Genomic DNA, 15,969 nt, shown 5'->3' with positions numbered 1-15,969 from the left:
CACCAGATATTAGTGGTTTTCCTTCTACAATTTTGGCAGATGCTTTTCAAACTTCTTTTCTGGTTTCTCCCAGTCTGTTCATCCTCTTTATGTGTAAAAGAGATTTAGTCTTTAGGATTTATTTTTCTTACTACATACATCATCTCTTTTGGTGATATCAAATATCTATCATATGACTTTGATTGCCATCTAAACTGACCATGCTGAATACCTCCGTATTTGAAGCTCAAGCAAGAATCTCCAATTTGAATTAGAAACCCATACAAAATTGTCTAAACAACATCTATATTCAGATGCCTAATGGGCATTTTAAGCCTAACATATCCCAAACTGAACTCCTGATATTCTTTTTTTTTATTATTGGTTGTTCAAAACATTAGTGAAGCTAGCCAGTCCCTAAAAAACAAATGCCAAATGTCATCTTTGATATAAGGAGAGCAACTAAGAAAAGAGCAGGGAGGAAGAGCATGAGAAGAAGATTAACATTAAACAGGGACAAGAGGTAGGAGGGAAAGGGAGAGAGAAGGGAAATTGCATGGAAATGGAAAGAGACCCTCATCGTTATACAAAATTACATATAAGAGGAAGTGAGGGGAAAGTGGAAAAAAAAACAAGGGAGAGAAATGAATTACAGTAGATGGGGTAGAGAGAGAAGATGGGAGGGGAGGGGAGGGGAGGGGGGATAGTAGAGGTAGGAAAGGCAGCAGAATACAACAGACACTAGTATGGCAGTATGTAAAAACGTGTATGTGTAACGGATGTGATTCTGCAATCTGTATACGGGGGAAAAATGGGAGCTCATAATCCACTTGAATCAAATGTATGAAATATGATATGTCAAGAGCTAAACCTGTTTCTCTCAGACCATCAATCTATTTTTAAATATGCAACCTTTATTGATTTCTTTATTTATTCTATTTTTGTAGGTGATTAAATAGAGACAAGAAAGTTAATAGCCATAGACTGCTACACAACTCTATATGTAAGTTATATGAAAGATGTCTATCTGGCAGTACCTTTCTATATAAATAGCTTCTTAAAAGGAACACTTCATTCTCATTATGAAAAGATCATACAACATAAATTAAAAGATTAGAAGTTTTTTAAAAGGACACAAACATGGATAAATTTAAGGATTTTATTTCTCCAGATATTGTCTATACATATTTTTGCTGTCTGTTTGTTTTTTGATATCAGGGATTTAACCTGGGGGCACTTAACCACTGATCCACATCCACAGCCCTTTTTATTTTTTTCTTTTGAGACAGGGTCTGGCTAAGTTGCTGAGGGCCTTGCTAAATTGCTGAGGCTAGCTTTGAACTGGCAATCTTCCTGCCTCAACATCCCAAGTTGCTGGGGATGGCAGGAATGTGAAATTGTGCCTGCCTACTATGTCTATTTATATGCATAACTTTAGAATCCAAAATTAAGTTGAATTGATAGACTGTATTACAAATCTAACAATATAGGCATCTCATCAATATAGGATTTTCTCAATATTGTTTTGTTGGATATTTTAGATAATTACTGGTTGAAACCTATTTAGAAATAAAATATTATTATATTATTAGTATTGAGAAAAGAATATTTTCTTTATTCACAAATGTCAAGATTGTCTATTAGAGCTGGGGGTGATGGTGCACACTTGTAATTCCAGCATCTTAGGAGGCTGAGGCAGGAGGATTGAGGGTTCAAAGCCAGCCTCAGCAAAAGCAAGGTGCTAAGCAACTCAGTGAGACCCTGTCTCTAAATAAAATATAAAAATGGGCTGGGGATGTGGCTCAGTGGTCGAATGTCCCTGAGTTCAATCCCCAGTGCCCCCTCCCAAAAAAGATTATCTATTAGAAAATATATAGAAATTTGGCAAAGTTCCAATTTCCAAAGTTACTCATATCAAAAAGCAATTTGAGAATGTTTATCCTCAAACCTTAAAATACCATCTATAATAGCCTCAGCAAACAAACTATTAGGGAGAAATGTAACAAAAGATGTGCAAGATCTCACAATGAGTACCATAAAATATGGTAAGAGAAATTAAAGGAGATCAAAGTAAATGAACATAATAAGTACATGAGAAGATGCGTATCATTAGCTGACAAGAAAATGCAAATTAAATCACAATGAGATACCACTTCATACTTGCTGGAATGACTAAAATCAAACAGACTGACATAACCACATCTTGGTGAGGACATAGAGCACCTAGAGTACATAGCTGGCAGGACCAACTTGAAAAACAATGGCAGTTTATTATGAAGTTAAATGTACTTATTCTTTTTTTTCTTCCTTGCCTTTGTTGTGTTTTTTTTTTATACTGGGGGTTGATCCCAAGGGCTCTCCACTGCTGAGCTATATTGCCAGCCTTTTTATTTTGAGACAGTTCCTTGCTAAGTTGCTGAAGCTGACTTCAAACTTGCAATCCTCCTGCCTTAGTCCCCTGAGTTGCTGGGATTGCAGGCTGTGCCACCAGGCCTGGTTAATAGACCCCTATTCTATAACCAACAATTCTACTTCTTAGCATTCACATAGGAATTTAGATTGGAAAACATATGTCCATAAAAACACTGGTATAAAAATGTCCAAATCAGCTTAATTCATAATAGCTTCAAATGTGAAATCGCTCAAATATCCCAGTGAGAGGTGAGTAAATACTTTGTGGTACAGTCATATAATGAAACACAATTAAGCAGAGATTAAAAAAAGAATGAGGTACTGATATGACAATATGGGAGAATCTCAAAATAATCAAATTTGAAAAAGCTAGAGAGAGTATACACCATACTATGGCATTTGCAGGAAGATTTAGAACAGACAAAACTAGCCTCGTGATAAAATCAGAGGTGCCTGAGGTGGTAAGTAAGGAGGGATTCACTTCAAAAAGCTCAAAGAAACTTTCTGGGTGATGGAAATGCTTTATACTTTGATGGGAATATTGATTACATGGGTGCATACACATTTGTCCAAATTTATTGAACCAGTGTGATCTATATCGGTTTTGCATTAAAGTATTATGGCATTAAAGACATTCTTAATAAAAGATCATTCATAATAAAAGATCTTTCTTTTATTATATGAAATTATGCCCCAATAAGGTTCTTCCTTTTTTTCTTTTATTCAGTGCTAAAGATTGAACCCAGGGTCTCAGACAGGCTTAGCATTCACTTCACCACTGAGCTACAATTGCCAGCAAGGTTTATTTTAATACAAAAGCATTTCAGTGTTCTTTTAGATCTTTTTTATTTATTTTGGATTTGGTGAGGGATACAAAAATTACTAATTCAATGGCTTGTAACTATCTGTAATTATACACACAGCACATGCAAGTAATTTACTTTGAATCTTAAAGCATCAGTTCTAAATTCATATATTATAATGAGAAAACTGGGCAACTATCCTGATTTCAAGTACAGTGTTCTTTCCACTAATAATATTGATGCCATAAAAATCTACAGCAACTTATATCATTGCTATTAGATTGTTACTGTGTTCATAATAAGCAGTTAAGGTTAACATGTGAAACATTCCCTGAAAGAGTGACAGATTAGGAAATTACTATTTTGAAGTTCCTAATGAAGTAATGCATTCTAAATAATAATCATTGATGAAAGCTAAAATCATTACATGAATATTAGGGAAACTTTGCAATATTAAAGCTCAAACTGACAAACTCCTAAATTCACCCATAAAGTATAACATATATTAGGTGGGAAACCCAGATTTTAGGGCCCTCCTGATATGATGGAATAAGAAACAGATAGTACCATCAATGGCAAATTTAAAAAACTCCAAACCCCAAATTAATCAATAGTCTAATCAAGTTGATAGATCTAAAAGCCAGTTTTCAGGAATTACTTGGGGATAGAATAGAGGAGAGAGGTAACACAACAAAGATAGAGTTAGCAAGATCCCAAATGTGGGTAACTGCCCAAAACAAATGATGCAGTGCTTCTTTCACAAATAAGTGGCATTAAGAGTCAAAAGAGGGGCTGGGAGTGTAGTTCAGTGGTACAGAGCATGCTGAGCATGTACAAGGCCCTGGATTTGATCCCCAGTACCAAATAAATAAAAAAATTAAAAAAGATAGAGGTAAAGGAAGAGGAAGAAAAAAGGGAAAGAAGGAAGAACAATGAAGAGAAAGTTGAGAAGAAGGGAAAGGAAAGGGAGGGAAGAAATGAACTGTTAGTTATAAGTGAGATTTTCAGGGACATAGACAAATACAAAGTATGGACCTTAGTTGGATATTGATTTGAACAAATAGAAAAAGACATTTTTAAGATAAATGGGATAACCTTAACATGGTTTAGTTACTAAATGATATTTAAGTTTTATTGTTAGTTTTGTTGGGTGTGATAATGTCATGGTTGTTCGTAAAAAATCCATATCTGATACAGATACAACATGAAATATTTATGAATGAAATAATATATTGTCTTAGATTTGCTCTACTGCTTCAGAAGAAAATGGGTAAAAGGGAGATAAAACAGAATTAGCAGGAAGTTGATCAGTGTTAAAAATAAATGACTGTATTATTCAATTTTCATGTGCATTTGAAATTTCTATGTATCCAAAGTTTGAAATTTTGTGTACTTTTTTTAACCTCTAAGAACTTGGGCTGGGGTGTATCTCAGTGGTAGAGTATTTGTCTGGCATGAGGCTCTGGGTTCCATCTGCAGCACCACAAAAAAACAAACAAACCCAAAACCCTAAATAAATAAATAAATAAATTCCCAAGAATTGATATTCACATGCCCCAGGTAATTAGAAATTAGAAAGAGACCGAGGCCATTTAAATGTAGTAACATTTGAATATGTCTTTCTTAAAGCAAGTATGCTACCTTCCTCCCTCAGAGACAAAAAGAAACTTTCATTCTAACAAAATTACCTCCCAGTGATATTTGCACCCCAGTGCTCACTGGAGTATTTAGATTCTACCAATGAAACACAGGAAAAGGAAATCATGCTTCTGGTACTGCTGTCAAGATTCTCATAGCTGATGGCAACAGTGTGCTCAGCTCCAGATGGCCAAATATCTGCCAAGATTGTGCCAGCAAACACTGAAGCTTACTTGTGGGCAAAAAGTCATCTTCTTCGTTAGACCATGCTGCATCTTTGTTGATTAACAAACCCTTGGATGAGTTCTTTATACCAGTAGGGGCCTCTGTCTCATCATATCTTAGGACAGTTTTTGAAGAACCCAAACAGTGAGAAACTGGATGGCAATTGGCTCACTCAAGGACTTCAGAGAGGATGGAAGAAGGTGTTGCATTTTTTTGAAACTTTTTTTAGTTGTAGATGGACACAATATCTTTCTTTCTTTCTTTCTTTCTTTCTATGTGGTACTGAGGATTGAACCCAGGGCCTCACACCTGCGAGACAAGTGCTCTACCACTGAGCTACAGCCCCAGCTCAAATGTGTTGCATTTTGAGCCATCTACTGAAGATGTAGTTGAATCTTTTCAAGAGCTGTTTGGCATTTGATTGGATTGGGTTCAAGGACTTTTACCTTGTTTGTGAGTGACCAGATTATTTCAATTCTTTTATATAGTTCATCTTCTCATTTGCTACACATTCCTCCAAAGTCAACCATTTCTGCCAGTCCTCTTCCCATGAAAGTTGTCTTTGATGCACTGCAACCCTATCATTGAGCTCTTTATCTTGATCTTTTAATTCCCCAATGAGCAGCTGCTGCTCCTTCTGTTGTTTCTTCATAGTGGAATTCTCAACTGCTGAACTGATATTCTAGTAAGGAAGGTCACTAAAGCATTCATAGATGTTGCCTTTGCCCTCAGAGAAAGTCAGTGCAGACAATATCCCCTCAGAAACACCATAGGTAAATCCCTGAAGAGGTGGGGGCAACCTAGAGTCGGAGCCCCACACTCTCTGCCAGTCCCTGTGAGCCTGCCCAAACCATCTTTTGAAGGATGAATATATTGCATAGTATACATATGCCACATTGTCTTTACCCATTCATCCATTGAAAGAAATTTACTTTTTCATTATATGTTGGCTATTAGGAATAATGATGCAATGAACATGGAAATGCAGTTATCTCTTCATGATACTGTTTTCTGGATATATAACCAGATAGAGTTGCTGGATCATCTGGTAGTTATTTTATTTATTTATTTATCTGTTTGTTTGTTTGTTTATTTATTTATTTTTGAGGACCCTCCACACTGTTTTCCCTAATGGCTGTAGAAATTTATGCTCCCACCAACAGTGTGCAAGGGTTCAGTTTTCTCTATATCCTCTTGCTTCTTATCTGTTGTCCTTTTGATAATGGCCATTTTTATAGATAGATGCAATAACTTTATTTTGTTTATTTATTTTTATGTGCTACTGAGGATCAAACCTAGGGTCTCACATGTGTGAGGCAGGTGCTCTGCCAATGAGCCACAACCCCAGCCCCTTGATAATGGCCATTTTAACAGATATAAGGTGATATCTGATTGTGGCTTTGATTCACATTTCCTTATGATTAGAAATGTTAAGTACCTTTTCATATATATGTTGTTCATTTGTATGTCTTATTTGAAAAAGTATTTATTTCAAGTCCTTTGCCCATTTTTAAATATCCAAACTATAGCACAGCACATCTGACAAACGATCTGGAAGGAGTTATACCCATCCACCTCAGGTAATCTACCTGCTATGAATTCTCTAGCTCCAGCACTTACCACCCACAGTCTAAAAGTAGTCTCACATGCTTTGGGACTCAAATGGGAATATGTTCATCTTTGCTACAAGGGGTTGGCCTGCAGAACTTGGCCTACCTATGGACCCTGAAGCAGTTCTAGGACTCAGTTCTAGCCCCGATCAGCAGCAGTCTAGAGCCAGTCATTCCCATGAAGGAAACCTACTATGATCTGTAGGAGTAGAAATCACATTCACTGCACACTTGGTAATAAGCCTAACATCTATGGTCCCAACTACAAACCCTGAATCAAATACTTGTCCCACTTCCAGATCCACTGATCTCAGAGGTAATTAATTTCATCTAGGGACCAGATGCCCACCTGAGCCTCTGATAAGAGGTCTACCAACCATGGACCTCACTGTAGACCTAGAAGCTACCATATAATTTGGTTCTAACCTTATTCCTTTATGATCCTAGATACAATTCTATTATCTCAGGTGCCTAATGGAAAAAAAGGTTTTACCTGCTAAACCCAGGCTATAAAGACTAGAAGAGATATTTGCTCCCTCAAAATGCACAGGCAATGATACAATGCTACATGATTTTTTAAAAATGAGTCCAACATGAGACAACCAAAAGACACTAATAAGGCCCCAATAACTGACACTAAGGTAATAAATATCTAAAAATAATTCAAAATAATCATCTTAAAAATTGTTGATAAGATGCAAAAGAAGAATTAAAGATAACAAAATGAAATTGGGGAAAGGGGCACAAACAAAATGAGACATTTAATAAATATAGAGAAACCATTAAAAAACAAACAGAAATTCTGGAGCTGATTAATATGATAAATCTAAAGAAAATCAATAGAGCATTTCAGTAGTAGACTTAAACATGCAGAAGAATTAATGCATTTGTTCACTGTACAAAAATCAATAAATGATCACTATATTCATAGAGTGAAGGATAAAATTCATAATCTCAATAGATGCAGAAAAAAGTATCTGAGAAAATTAAATATTCCATTCATGTAAAAAAAACCTAAACAAATTATATATGAAAGGAATTTACTTCATTAATATTACAGGCTATGTGTGTGTAGCCCTTAGGTGATCATCATACTTAACACTGGAGAGCGGAAAGCCTTTACTGTAAGATTGGGAACAAGACAAGTGTGCCCGCTCTTGTTATTTCTATTCGCCATAAGAATGGAAGTACTAGTCAGAACAATCAGTTTTAAAAAGAGGGAAAAGAAATAGAAGTCATCCAAATCAGAAATGAAAGAGTAAAATTCTCTTTTTTGAAGAATACATGATCCTACATTCAAAAAACCTAAACACTCCATCAAAAAAATCCCACTGGGACTAATAAACAAATTCAGTAAATTTCAGGATTTAAAATCAGCACGCAAAAGTTAGTTGTAGGGATGGGGATATAGCCCAGTTGGTAGAGTGCTTGCCTCACATGCACAAGGCCCAGCACCACACACACACAAAAAGTCAGTTGTAGTTGTATACAATAAAAACAAACAATCTGAGCAAGAAATTGAGAAAATTATATCATTTATAAAATGATATAATAAAAATCATATCATTTATAGTAACATTGAAAGGAAGATTCTTGGGAATAAATTTAACCAAAGACATGAAAGATATATATGCTGAAAATTATAAAAACACTGATGAAAGAAACTGACTAAGCCACTAGTAACTTGGAAAATATTCTGTGTTCATGAATTCTAATAATTAATTTTGTTAAAATGTCCATACTATGCAAAGCAATCTACAGATTAAAAGCAATCCCTATGAAAACCCAATGGTATTTTTACAGAAATATAAAGAAATTCTAAAGTTTACGTTGAACCATAAACTCCCAATAGCCAAATCAATCTTGAGGAAGAAGAAAGAATCTAGAGACATCACATTTCCTGATTCCCTACTATGTTACAAGCCTACAGTTATCAAACTAATATGATCTTGGTATAAAAAGAGACATATAGAGATCAATAGAACAAAATAACCCCCAAACAAACCCACACATGTATGTTCAACTAATCTAAAAAATACACCAAGAATACACAGTCTATCAATAGTCTGTTTAATCAATGGTGCTGGGAAAACAACATATGCATGCTAAAAATGGAATGAGCAGTAAGCTGTTGGAATTGGACACAAAAGTATAGGTAAGTAAAGCGATCAACACTATTCCAAAAAGCTTTTGAATAGCAAAAGAAGCAATATACAAAATGAAAAAGTAATCTAAATAATGTGAGAAAATATTTGAAAACCATACACCTGAGAAGGGATTGATATTCCAACAATATAAAGAACTCATAATACAGTAGGAAAAAAGCCACAAATATTTCTATTAAAAACAGGAAAGGAGGGCTGGGGTTGTGGCTCAGTGGTAGAGTGCTTGCCTAGCACGTGCGAGGTCCTGGGTTCAATCCTCAGCACCACATAAAAATAAATAAATAAAATAAAGATGATATTGTGTCCAACTAAAAAAGTAAATATTAAAAAAAAAACAGACAAGGAGGTCAGTCTTGGAGAGGTTCCTTAGGAGCCACACTCCTTCATTTGTAAATTGTTCAGGAGGCTTTCAGCTAGGTCCAGGCTGTAGCTATGTTTCATGAACAATATGACAATGAGATCACTGTTTGGAGCCCTCAGGTCAGGATTCATCAAATTGAATATGCAATGGAAGCTGTTAAACAAGGTTTGGCCACAGTTGGTCTGAAAAAATACCCATGCAGTGTTGGTTGCATTGGAGAGGGCACAGTCAGAGCTTGTAGCTTGCTGAAAAAAAATTTTCCATGTTGACACATATTGGTATCTCAATTGTGGGGCTTATTGTTGATGCTAGACTGTTCCATAATTCATGTACAAGAAGTGTTTGGATTCCAGATTTGTAATTGACAGAACACTTCTTGTGTCTTACCTTGTATCTCAAATTAAAAGCAAGACCCATGTACCAACCATAGCTGGATACCCTGTTGTGTTGGGCTGCTTATTGCTTATTGCTGATATGATGATGCCCTCACACTTTCTAAACCTGTCCATCTGCTAACTATTTGGACTGCAGAGCTATGTCCATTGGAGGCTATTCTCAATCAGCTCATACTTACTTGGAGAGACATATGTCTAAGTTTATGGAGTACGATTTAAATGAACTAGCTAAACATGATCACTGGAATGGAGACACTTCCTCCAGAGCAGTAACTAACTGAAAAGAATATTTCCAATGTGGATAAAGACTTGGAATTTACAATCTATAATAATGCTGATGGGTCTCTATTCCTAGAATGTATTGAAGAAAGACCACAGAGAAGGGCACAGCCTGAACAAACTGTTGATGAAATTGCAGAAAAGGCTGATGAACTTCAAGATCTGCATAAACTCATGGAGACTTAAAAACATGATACTGGATTGTCATTGAAGCACTAAAAAAGGGACATTAACCTTGGTACTCAGGAAGCTGAGACAAGAAGTTCAAAAGTTCAGGGCCAGCCTGGACAATTTAGTGAATCTTATCTCAAAATAAAATGAAATGGGCTGAGGATGTAGCTCAGTGGTAGAGTGCTTATACACAAGGACCTGGGTTCAATCCCCAATACCAAAAAAGCAGAGTTGGGAGGATAAAAATGTCTTGAAACAAATGGAAACAAAACATGACAAAATTTATAGGGTACTGCAAAAGCTAAGAGGAGAGTTTACAGTAATAAACACCTACGAGAGAGAGAGAGAGAGAGAGAGAGAGAGAGAGAGAGAGAGAGAGAAAGATTTCAGCCAGGCATGGTGGCACATGTCTGTAATCCCAACAGCTCAGTGAGCTGTAGTAGGAGGATTGCAAGTTTGAAGCCAGCCTCAGCAATTTATGGAGACCGTATCTCAAAAAGTAAACAGGATCTGGAATGTAGATCAAAGGTAACGAAACCCTGGGTTTAATCCTCAAAATAATAATAATAATAATAATAATAAGCAAATGATATAATAGACATTTCTCAAAAGAATAATTACAAATGACCAATGAGTATGAAAAAATATTAAATATATCATTGACCATCAAAGAATACAAATCCAAAGTACAATGAGTTATTATCTCACTCCAATTAGAACAGCTATTATTAAAAAAAAAAACACAATAACAAATGCTGTCAAGGATGTGAAGGAAAAATCTCTCATACATTATTAGTGGGAATGTGAATTAATACAACCATTACAGAGGACAGTACAGCAAGAGGTTCCACAAAAAAATCAAAATAGATGGGGATGAGTCACGGGGAGAACAGAGGAATTTGATTAGGCAAAGGGTGCAGGGAAGGAGAGGGGGCATCAGGGTAGGAAAGATGGTGGAATGAGATGAACATCATTACCTAAGGTACATGTATGACTGCACATGTGGTGTACCTCTACATCGTGTATAACCAGAGAAATGAAAAGTTGTGCTACATTTGTGTACAATGAATCAAAATGCATTCTGCTGTCATGTATAACTAATTAGAACAAAAAAACCCTCAAAATAGAAATACCATATGATTAAGCTATCCCCCTTCTGGGTACCTATATAAGGGAAAGAAAATCAGCATAGCAAACAGATACCTAGATTCTCACATTTATTGATGCACTACTCACAGTAGCTAAGATGGCAAGTCAACATAGGTTCCCATTAATGGATGAATGGATGAAGATAATGGATGTAGTATACATATACAATGGAATATTGTTCATTCATAAAGAGGAATGAGATTCTGTCATTTGCAGCAAAATGGATAGAAATAGAGGACATCATTTTAAGCAGTATAAACCAAGCACAGAAAAATAAGTATTGCATGTTCTCTCTCATATGTGAAAGTTAAAAAAAAAAGTTGACATGAATGTAGAAAAGTGATTACCAGAGGATGGGAAGGAGGGAAGGGTGGATAAGAGGAAGATGGATTTGATCAATGTATGCTGTATGCATGCATTAGATATTACTCTAAAATCCATTAACATGTATAATTAATACATGTTAGTAAAAAATAAAATTTTTAAAAACAATAGCAAGTTAAAGAAAGAAAACAATAAAGGAAAGCACAAAAATCAGTGAAGTATCAGAGAAGTAAGCCAATAGAAAATGTCAACAAAATTGAAAGTGTGATCTTTGAAAATCTGTTTTTTATATTTATTTTTTAGCTATAGGTGGACATAATATCTTTATTTTACTTTTATATGATGCTGAGGATCGAACCCAGAGCCTCACACATGCTAGGCGAGCACTCTCCCTCTGAGCCAAAACCCTAGCCTTGAAAATCTTAATACTACAAATAAATTCTGGTGATACATAAAAATATAAATACATGCACATAAATAATATCTGAAACTTTATGAATTTGATTTCAGGACCTCAAAAGATAAGAGAGCATTATGAAAAACTTTATGCCAACAAATTGAAATTTTATTTTTTTTTAAATATTTATATTTTTAGTTATAGGTGGATGTGGGGAGCCATCCTGACACGTGACTGGGCGACTCCCGGTTAGGGCCTGAGGCGCTCTGGCTGTGTCGGAGTTTCCCGACCCTCTCCTGATGAGAGAACCCGTCCGTGTGGGGGTGTGTCTGACCACTGACCCCAGGGGCCCAATCACTGACCCTGACCTTGGAGTGCGGTCCCCCCTCAACCTTCATTGGATGGAATTCTCCCCTGAATCTCTTGTTCCCCAATGAAAAGCTACTCCCAGGCGTGTTCACTCTCTCTCTCTCTCTCCTGCTAGCCCTGAGTAATCCTTGCTGCCCTGCCGGGCGGTTAGAGGTGGGAACCAGAGAGGGGAGCCATCTCAGACCTGGCAATAGAAATAAGGTAACTGAGTCTGTGTGTTTTATTTCGATCTCTTCTAGCTAACTTTTATGCCAAGAACCTCATTAATGAAACCATTGCACTGGCCGCATGGTGGAGGTGGACATAATGTCTTCATTTTACTTTATGTGGTGCTGAGGATCAAACCCAGAGCCTCACTCATGCTAAGTGAGTGCTGTACCTCTGGAGCCACAACCTCAGCCCACAAATTGAAATTTTAGATGAACAAACTCTTTAAAAATAAAATTGCCATAAAATTTATATGAAAATATGAAGGGTTCTAAATTATTTTTTATAAATTGAATCTATATTTTTAAAACATATCCAGAAGGAAAACTACAGATCCAATTGGCTTCATGAACACATTCTTCCATACATATAAAGGAAGAGGATGTTATACTTACAAACTGTTCTCTGAAGTAAAGAGAAAGAATGTTCACTCCTCAAGTCATTTTATACAGCTATCATTTGACCCTGATATTAAAATACATCAATGGGAAAATTTAAAAAAAGTTACAGAGCAATCTGAAACATGAACACAGATATGAAAACATTAAACCAAGTTTACCATGTGAAAGCAGTAATTTAAAAAGGCTAAAATAGTATGCCCAAATTCATTTTACTATAGAATTCATGTTTGGCTTCACATCAATAAAGCAATAAAAATAATCGTGCAATAGAATTTATGTAAGAAGAAAATTATATACTTACCATAAGGAAGAAAAATGGTATTTGAGGTATTAAGACTCAGTCATTTATAAAGTTTTAAAAGTCCTTTTAGAAAATAAGAATTAAATGTATATCCCTAATCTCATGAAGAATTTACACAAAACAATAAAAAACAAAGCAAAAATCCCCCAAAGAATATTATTTTATCAAACAGCACAATTAATGGTGAAAGGTAAATGATGATTACAACACAAAATGAAATGGGAATAATTGGAGTAAAAGTATTCTAAAATTCTAGCATTTTCTGGAAAGTTGTAAAAAATCAATGAGGCTTATTAGAATCTCTTGAGCAATCATTAAATCAATAGTAAAATACTGCAAAACTGAAAAATTACTAGAGATAAAACTAGAATGATAAAAATAATGATTAATCCAAAGGAAGTCAATAAAGAACAAAGTAAGGATGTACAAGGTGAGTGATATCAGTAATGTGGCAGAATAGGAATTGCCATTTCTTCTTCCTTTACAAAATGCTGATTCAATCAATAGACAAAAATACTTTTATTAGAGCTCCAAGTGATGAAAGATTATGGTTTCCTGATAGAGCCCAGAAACAAGAAAAGATACATTGAAAACCAAGAGAAACCATTTCACTTACCTGTACTCCCTTTCACCTAAGACTTCACCGCTTGTTCTTTCTTCCACAATGGAAAGAGAACCAAGTGAATTTCTGACTTCCCTCACCTTTCAGGGCACTACCCTCTTGGCCCAATTCTGTCATAACTAATCCAGAACACTCAAAGAACCAACATGGCAAGATTACCTGGGGGTAGCTAAGAACAAAGAAAAGGATCAGGGGCTCTCAATAAGAAGCTTGTGCATCTCAACATTCAGGTTGTGGCCCCCAGTGATTGATTAGCAGGCTTACCTCAGGTTCCCAAAATCAAGGCACACTCTGTCCACACGTTCTGGCATAAGACACAACCATCTGCACATGGATTGTGGCAACAGGCCTGCACAACCACTTAGCCAAAAATAATAACAATATAATCTCCCGTTAGACTGAATGATAAAAGACTTTTATGTTATCAAAGATGGTCCCTAAAGACTAGAAGATGGAACTACTTCTTCAAGCACATAGACACCAACATAAACCTATGAAGATCACTGAGAAGCAGGGAAACATGAAACAAACTTTCTTAGTCTGTTGCCTGTTGCCATAATTGAATACCACAAACTGAGTAATTTATAAAATTATATTCCATGCATGTATGATTAGGAAAAATTAATCCCAATATTATATACAACTGTAACACATTAATAGAAACAAAAAAATAACACATAAAATATTAAATAAAATAACAATCTGAAACAAAAAAAGAATAAAGATTGATTCAGCTCATGATTCAGCAAGTTCAAGGTCAAGGGTTATATCTGGTAAAGTCCTTCTTGCTGATGGGGGCTCTATACAGATTTCTGAGGTGGTGCAGAGTATCACATGTTGAAACAGAACAATCTTGCTAACTTGAATCTCTTCCTGTTCTTGTAAAGACACTCATACAATCATGAGTCCCACCCTCACAACCCCATTTAATTCTAATTGCTTCCCAAAGGCCCTATCTCTAAGTGCCATTAGTATATAACTTTGGGGATAAAGTTTCAATATGAGTTTTGAAAGGGATAAATATTCAGATCATAACATCCTACCTCCTCACCTCAGTTCATGTCCTAATATATAAAACACAGTTATTCCATCCCTGTAGTCCCAGTGTTATATTTCATTCCAGTACCAACTCAAAAGTCCAAAGTCTCATCTGAATCGAATATAGCTGAGACTCAAAACATACCTGAAGCAAATTTAATCTAGCCATGAACCTGTGAAATGAAAGAATTATCTACTTCCAAAATACATAGGACAGACATTCTTATTCCAGAAAGGAGAACTGGGTAAAAATAAAGAAGTAGCAGGCCTCAAGTCAGACCAAACCCCAACAGGGAAAATCACATTAAGTTTTAAGTCTTCATAAAAACCTTCCTGAACTCCATGTCCTATTTCCTATATACAAGGTATGAAGATTGGACCCCCAGTGCCTTAGGCAGCCCAACTCCTATAGCTTTGTGAGCTCATCCCACATTTAAATTCTCACAAGTTGGAGTCCTGTGTCTGCAGCTCTTCCAGGCTTGTGTTGCATGCTGGCAGCTTTGAAGTTCTGGGGTCTCATCAAAATCCTGCCCCTGAAGCTCCACTAGGCATTTCAGTGGCTTTATTCCTTCCATAAGTGTCTGCTTTGGCCATCTTATCCTGGATATCCTTTGAAACCTAAGTAGAGACCTCCATGCCTCCATAGCTCTTGCATTCTACTTCCTTAGAGGACTAGTAACACAAGGAATACCATCAATGTTTAAGGCTTTATCCTCCAAGTGAAGGGTCAAGCCACCCTGGGGTCTCTAGAGCTGATATGCACAAAGAGTATTGCAGCATAATGTACTGAACAGAGTCTGGAGACAGCTTTAGATAGTGAGTCCTTGGAGGGGACCCTAGGTCTGTTGCCTAAACCATTCTGCCTTCCTAGAACTCCATACCTATGATGGAAGGGGCATCCTTAAAGATCTCTTAAATGCCTTTGAGGTCTTTATCCTGTTGCCTTGATGATCCCTTTGATGAGTACTAATCTCATTATCAGACAGTTGCTAAGTCATACTCTTGGTTTCCCCAGATGAAAATGTTATTTTCTTTTATGAGAGAGAGAGAGAGAGAGAGAGAGAGAGAGAGAGAGAGAGAATTTTTAATATTTATTTTTAGTTTTCGGTGAACACAACATCTT

General features: G+C 36.1%; 1 pseudogene; it reads left to right on the top strand.

The window, feature by feature from the left end:
- The first annotated feature begins 9,264 nt into the window (after positions 1-9,264).
- LOC113194480 (proteasome subunit alpha type-1 pseudogene) lies at positions 9,265-10,053 on the top strand (annotated as a pseudogene).
- Positions 10,054-15,969: the final 5,916 nt, after the last annotated feature.

This window comes from Urocitellus parryii, chromosome X (assembly GCF_045843805.1).
Source record: "Urocitellus parryii isolate mUroPar1 chromosome X, mUroPar1.hap1, whole genome shotgun sequence".
Classification (NCBI taxonomy): Eukaryota; Metazoa; Chordata; class Mammalia; order Rodentia; family Sciuridae; genus Urocitellus; species Urocitellus parryii.
Note: the sequence above shows the minus strand (reverse complement) of the source record. Positions and strands in the feature narration are given on the sequence as shown.